Source organism: Bidens hawaiensis, unplaced genomic scaffold (assembly GCF_021521415.1).
Source record: "Bidens hawaiensis isolate Kalapana, Puna unplaced genomic scaffold, B.hawaiensis_p1.1 tig00000905_1, whole genome shotgun sequence".
Classification (NCBI taxonomy): Eukaryota; Viridiplantae; Streptophyta; class Magnoliopsida; order Asterales; family Asteraceae; genus Bidens; species Bidens hawaiensis.
The window spans coordinates 1220902-1228342 of record NW_027491053.1 but is presented as its reverse complement, the minus strand read 5'-3'; the positions used below and the strand labels follow the sequence as shown (position 1 = coordinate 1228342).

The 7441-nt window shown below is 36.1% G+C and overlaps 1 pseudogene; it reads left to right on the top strand.

Annotated features, from left to right (window-relative positions):
- Positions 1-323: 323 nt before the first annotated feature.
- On the top strand, positions 324-1731 carry LOC143547798 (GTP-binding protein At2g22870 pseudogene; annotated as a pseudogene).
- Positions 1732-7441: the final 5710 nt, after the last annotated feature.

Genomic DNA, 7441 nt, shown 5'->3' with positions numbered 1-7441 from the left:
TGTTTCTTAGGCTTTTCAATCACAACAGCCTTTCCTTTACATTTACAAGCAGGTGCAGCATCAATAGCTTAACCACTATCACAATCACCATCTCCGTCACCTTCACATTTGGAATCTGAATCATCGTGGATCCAACTATCATTAGGTGGAGCAATGTAATCAACACACGCTGGATGACCGATCAATCTCTTGTATCTTGGCTTGGTTTGTGCTATTTGACCCCTGTATGTTCTAACCCGTCTCATGGTATCTTCATTTATGTGCTCTGATACCACTTGAGAAACCTCGATCTGATTGATTACTTTACAGATCTAGTCAATGATATGAATTACGTTAGGTTTACTTTAGATTTACTTTAGATTTACTTTAGTGTGTGTAGTGTGTGTACTGAGTGACAATTTGGGCAGAGTAACGAGGTATAATTGATAAAATCGAAAACTGTTATTGATAATGATAACTTACAGGGTATATATAGACGAAGGGTTTATTCGTTAGACAGACCCAACTAATGAACTCTCATTCGCTATTAATAACTTAAGGTCATTCGTTAACATCCCCTAGCGAATGAACTCTATACGTAAACTACATTCGTTATACAAACCATAACGAATGATCTAATACTTTAACAGTCATTCGTTAAACATGCTTAGCGAATGAGATCCAAAACACGTGGGGCTCATTCGTTAAAGACTCTTTAACGAATGAGCCTTTAAATTAATTCCCAAAATATCCGTATACATTATCTAATATCAAAATACGTTACAACAAAGACCGAGACGCAAAATTGTTCTCTAACAAATTAAAAAGGAATATTTTTCAAAATTTTGAAAATTTGTACGGATCAGGTTGGAAACATAAAAAAAACCCCTGGGAAGACTGCTTTGAAAAGAAGATTAAAGTCAGAAAATATGGACGGCTTCCTCAAGATTCTCAAATTTTTTGCCGTGTTCATCAACACTATTCACGAAGTTGGCCTGCTCCCTCAACATTTTTAAAAATTTGACCATCTGTGTCATATTAAGGGTCTTTTCCCAACGCGTTGCCCTAGTCCATATTAATGGTCAAATTTTTTTATGTTTCAAAGCAGGTTCGCCTAGTTGTGCCTGTTAATTATGATAACAGACACTGCTTTACATAATTACTTCTTAATTAACCATCAAATTTGTTTCTTTAACTTTACTTGATTGATCGATAAATTTGTTACGGTATTTAACAGATACGCCTCAGCGCCAAATGAACTTAGGAAAGATTGGAATAAGTTCACCAAAGACTACTTTCTAAACCGGTCAACACTGGTCTCGGTCTTCCTGCTCATTGATGCTAGCATTCCCGCCAAAAAGATTGACCTTGAATATGCAAGTTGGCTAGGTCAGAACCAGGTACTTTGTATATTCTATATCCTAGTTCGGTTCGGTTGTTTGGATGTGTGTTTTGAAAGTGGTTATTAAAGACATCCAAACACACCATAATGGACATTGTCATGGCTTGATTGAGTTTGTTCTGTTTTGTAAGGTTCCAATGACGATAATATTTACAAAATGTGATAAGCGGAAAAAGAAAAAGAATGGTGGGAAGCATCCTGAAGAAAATGTGCAAGATTTTCAAGAGTTAATTAGTGAGTATTTTGAAGCGGTACCGCCATGGATTATGACTAGCAGTGTTACCGATCAAGGTCGAGATGAAATATTGTTGCACATGGCGCAGCTTAGAAACTACTGGCTCAAGCATTGAGTCAAGTTTCCAGAGTTGCAGGTTGTCTTGCTTTTTTTGGAATCAAAGGGCATGTTCTAATTTGTGCTTAACTTGTTGATTTTGAAACCGCGGTTGGTTTGGCTTTAGAAGGTTGAAATATGTTAAAAGGAATTGGAATGGGATTATGTGATGTGTTTGGTTGGGAGAATGGAATGGAATCCTTTCGACTATTTAGCATGATTTGTAAAACTATCATATAAAATAGAATGAAAACAGTCATCAATGATAGAATTACCCTCTATTGTATTTGTGTAAGTTTTTGTTTGTTTTTCATTGTATTTTTATAAGATACTAAAAACGTAAAATAAAAGAAAAGAAGTTTCAAACAAAGTAATTTTATAGCATATGCAATGCTACTATCATAAATTGAAATTGTTACAACAAGGCTATGGCTATCCGCACACCCTTTAATGTGGGGTTCCATACGATCGTATAGCCCCTATACGATCGTATGTAGGGTGTGTGGATAACCAAATGGTGTACGAATATCATATCCATAAAACAAACTCTCATATTGAAGCGCTAATTGAATGTAACATTTTTGTACAAAGATTAATTCTAAATGCAGTTCACTCATTTGAAGTATTACACTAATCTACTTCAGCTTGGTCCATTCCCTCTTGTTCTGCATCTTCAATCTTAATTTATCGATCAACATTAATTGGCTTATAACTTGTTGATCAACAATGAGATAATATGAGTTAACCCTTAAAATTTCTCACCTTACTTTGAAAACATCTTGACAACATTTCTTGTTCATGAATGCCTCACACATAAGTCTTTACCCCCCAACAAGCTAAAAAACTCCTCTGTTTGTGTTTTATGTCTACTAAGTAATAACCTAGTCTAGCAATGCATTGTAACAATGTATCTTTTTTTTCTTTGCAATGAAGACCACCTATTTTGCTGATAAGCAACTAACCGATGAAAGTTGATTTTGTTTCAACAGACCCAATTTCAATCCGTAAGTACCAGCCTAGCACGAAGAAGACATGTGACCACATTACTAATCGCTGAAGAGCAAATAAAAATTTGGTATTATGCTTACTGGGATTTATGAAAATTTAAGATCCGAAACTAGAAAGTTACACTTACATTCTGCAATAACTTTGATAAGTATGCCAACGAAAGCAGACAAACATCACATAGGTTTGGTCCGTGTATTCGGTTTGAAACAGATACACTCCAAACCAGACTTAATGAATTTAAAATGAGCTGTAATTGGTTTAGAACAGACCTGGTACAAACCAGTTTGGAACTCGTATCCGGTTTGGAGCAGGTCTGGTACAAATCAAATCAAAGCATCATCTGGTTTAAAAAAGAAACCGGATTCTATATTATGTATAGAGAACATGTAAATTATTTTTTGTCTGCCTAATTATGACGTTTAGTTAGTGGATTTCAATCTGAACAAAAAGTATCTTATCTGCCTTACCTCCAAAAACAAAAAAAAATAAAAAAAAAGCTCCAAGCATTTCAACTGTATTGATTAGGCAAGGAAACAGACATAAATCGAAATCTTTGTTTTTGTTAAAGACCAAATACATAAAAACGTTGCTTGAAAACCTAAGCACTGGCAACAGCTCCTCCTTGGGGTTGCTTGAGTTCCTAATGGATAATTAATAATACAAGAGCAAATTAGTGTTTTGAATAGATGGGTGCTTGAACAAATGGTTTACCTTCTGATAGCCTTCACACTCCTGAACTCAAAATACATTAATTAAAACCAATAGCATCAATCTAATCTAATGAACAGACATACATTTCCTGAGGCGAGCAGCGGCTCTTCTGCAAGTGAAAGCTGCGGCGGCCGCACCGAACACAGAGCGTGTGCGTCTTGTTCCTCCTCTTTCCGAAGCTCCCGGTTCCCTTCCCCTGTTATTGTTATTATTTCAAATCAACAACAAAATATACAGTATGAATCTACCATCTCAAATGTCTGCTAGCAGCCGCCGGTCGGATCTCACAAACGCCACCACTCAATCAATGCGTTTAGCCTTTTATACCCATGCTTCCGCTTAGGGTTCTCATTGGGCTTCTTATCTTTATCTTTTGGGCTGGCCTGTTACTCTTTGTTTAATAGTTACCCATGCCGAGCTAAGAAACTGAAATACTATTAATTCGGAACACAACAAAATTCACGTACGTTCTAGTCCATTTTTTATCTTTAAAAGTTTTGGGGCTGTATGCATATTCATGAAAGGGGTTGAGTTAAAATAAGAAGTTAGATTTTTGTAAGAAAGATTAAAAATAATCTAGTCCATTAATTTTATATTTGGATGGTTAAGATTAGCTTGGGGAAATATTGAAGATGAAATAAGGGGAATGGTATAAATGAAATAACACATATTTGTTAACTTTCTTTTTTCAAATGCAAGGCACATGTCAATTCACTCATCATTTTAAAATGCGCATAACTTTTTTATATGACATCCGTTTTATAAAAAAGATCATCATAATAACGAGTGTTTTTTATCTTTAATATGAGTACCATATTGTTATATAAAAAAATAAAAAAAAAGTTAGTGGGTTTTTCTATACATTGTGTTATATGCTATGGTCATTGTGTTTGTTTTCTTTATTGCGTTTTGCAAATTATGTTTCATCAAATTGTGTTTTAATATAGAATTGTGTTTTTTTCTTATGTTTTGCAAATTATGTTTCCTCAAATTGTGTTTTTTTTTTCATTGTGTTTTAGCGTAATTTTTTCATTGTGTTTTAGTATAAAGTTTTTATATTGTGTTTTAATATAGTTTTTTTCCCAATTATTTTAGCTTTTTAATTGTGTTTTCAAATCACAAAATTTACATCTTCTACAATACAAGCATCTAAATGAACTTGTTTCATTGTGTTTTAACTTACTGTTTGTTTTAGTGAAAAACACAATGAACAGTTATAAAAACACAATCGGGTGAACAACACAATTGTTTTATAAATTCAAATTGGTGAAAATGAAAGCTAATTGAAAAACACAATTGTTTTGTAAATACAATTTCGCAAAGCTCAGTCAAATGTGGCGAGTCAAACGATGTCTTAAATTATCGGTTTCGGTTCTTAATTTGGTTAAATAATGCTCGCCGGAGAATGGTGGTGTGGCCGGAATACGCTGTCGGAAAACCTGAAAGTACATAAGCGGAGTTTTGATTTGGATTGTTGGCTGAGTTGTGGTCCGTGGAGCCGCGACGGTGGTAGGGAAGACAGCCAACGCCGGAGAGGATGTCGGTGGTTGTGGTGGTGGGTGGTGGTGGTGGGTGGTGGGTGGAGGAGCGGTGGATAGTTGTGGTTGGGTTTCTTTGAGATACAGGAGATGGATGAGTGAATTGTGATGGATGCAAATGGGTTTTAATTTTTATGGACAAAAATGCCCTCCTTTCTAGCCTTCCTACAAAAACATAACTTTCTATTTGAACCCAGCCCCCTCATGAAAGAAGATAAAAGAAGAATGCAACATGTTTTATATGAAAAAGTAAGCAAGTAAATTAGTAACAAGCGTACTCAACTCTAAGTTGTATGAAGAACGTGAGTAAGTCATGGCGTGGGCATCAGCGAGGTCGTGGTATCTTATATCTGTCCATATCATGAATGCTCGTGGGCAGTATGTGAATGCGTATACGATAGACAGACGTTCCTTTTATAGATATGAATAGATATTCTGTTTATGAACATGATAGTGTGTTGTTATGGAAAGGAGAGCACGAACACAATAAATGAAGAAAAGTCTATACTGTGTTTAGGGCACATGTTGTTATGTTAATGTGGTCTAGTTATAGATACAATGTATTGACTGATAGAATAATATGCGTAATATGGTCCAGTTATGGATGCTATGGTGAGGTGGTCAAGTTATGGTTACTATGGTAGATGAAGGGGTGTGCAAGAAACAAAAAAAAACTATTCAAAACCGAAAAATCCGAAATATCCAAACAAAAAAAACCGAACGAAACAAAAACCGATGATTTGGGGTTTAATATTTTTGAAAAAATCTGACTAACAATTCGGTTTTGGTTTTGCATATAATAAAAACCGAACCATACCGAATTTCTAGTTTTTTATTTTTATATTTATTTTTATTTTTCATTTTAAGTAATCTATAAGTATTTAATAAGTAAGTAACTCAAAAAGTTTTGGCCAAATGCATAATAGTTTATTAGTTAACAATTAACAAATTATTTATAGTAAATCCACTAGTTCCGGTCAACTTTCTTTTTGGCTTAAAATTTCAAGCTCAAATAGCAAAACCCAAAAAAACCGAAACCGAAATGAAAACCGAAAATACTGAAATCAAACGGTTTCAAAATTCGAAAAAACGAAGTTTTGGTTTTCAGTTTGGTTTTATCCCAAAACCGCACCGCGCACACCCCTAATAAGGTGGTCAAGTTATGGATTGTAGGTTCCCTGGACGGATCACACGAGATATCCCGATATACACAGGTGCGGAATCCCTGCGTAGATCGTTACGGGCGTAGAACACAAGCACACGTACACACGATACGAACAAAACTCACGTTATATTGATAACTCGAACCGTGATACTTACAGACTCTCGACCTCACGTCTATAGACTTACTGAATTACACGTAAATAACCAACTCGATCAACCAAAACTCTTACCCGTAAACAGTAAGCCGTACACTATTTAAATACACGAGGCGAAGTTGTCTATAACTTCGCTCGTTCAACAAGTTCGCCTAGGCGAACTTGTCAACAACTTCGCTTGGTTAACAAGTTCGCCTAAGCGAACTTGTCAACAACTTCGCTTTTACAAACAAATACACAAACAATATTACAGACTCGATTACAGACATTAGACATATGAACTAGTGATATCTATGCACCAACAGACTCCCCCTTGGCAGTAGCTTCATATCTTGATCTTTCAGCTCTTGTCTTGTAATCCTGTATCTTCATGCGTGCACTCCTTCTCTAACACACACCGTGACTACTCGCTGATATTTCCTTGCATCATCCTTCCAAGCAGGAATATAGAATATCTTCTTTTCATTCAACACTTGCAGATCAGCTTTCGATAAGTTAACAAGATGCATCGGATCATACACCCTCAGCACTTCTTGTTCATCTTCGTCTTCCATCACGGCTTCAGCAGTCTGGCAATCAACGTACCACCATTTTAGATTCTTCAACACATCTTGAGGCATATTATTCATTGGAACCTCCTTGATGCATCGGATCGGTTTGTACTTCATCACCATCCATGGCTTGCCATCTGCTCTCAATCCTCTTTCTGTATCCTCCACGAGCTTTCCCTTCTGTGGCTTTAATAGTTCAAACTTCTTTTCTTTTATGCTTTCTTTCCACACAATCTTCTCAATCACTCTTGCCATGTTATTGTCACTTCTATTTATCAGGCCCAACCTGGCCAAATCCTTCACCTCACATTCCGGCAACGTATTGAGAGATTTCAACATTCTCTTGAAGTATTGAATACCATCATAACGCTTCACCACAAACAACTTTATCTGTTCATCATAAATCCAACAGATAATTCCTTTCTTCAACTCAGCATAGCCTTTGATGTTATAACTCTTCTTGAACATGGCTGGAACAGCAGGCTTCTTGGTCTTAATAAACCAATGAGCACAGCCTTCCTTCCACCTAGGCTGCTCCTCCCACTCAGTCTCATCCATCTCAGCACCCATGTCGGCTTTCTCAACATCAGGGATCTCGTGTT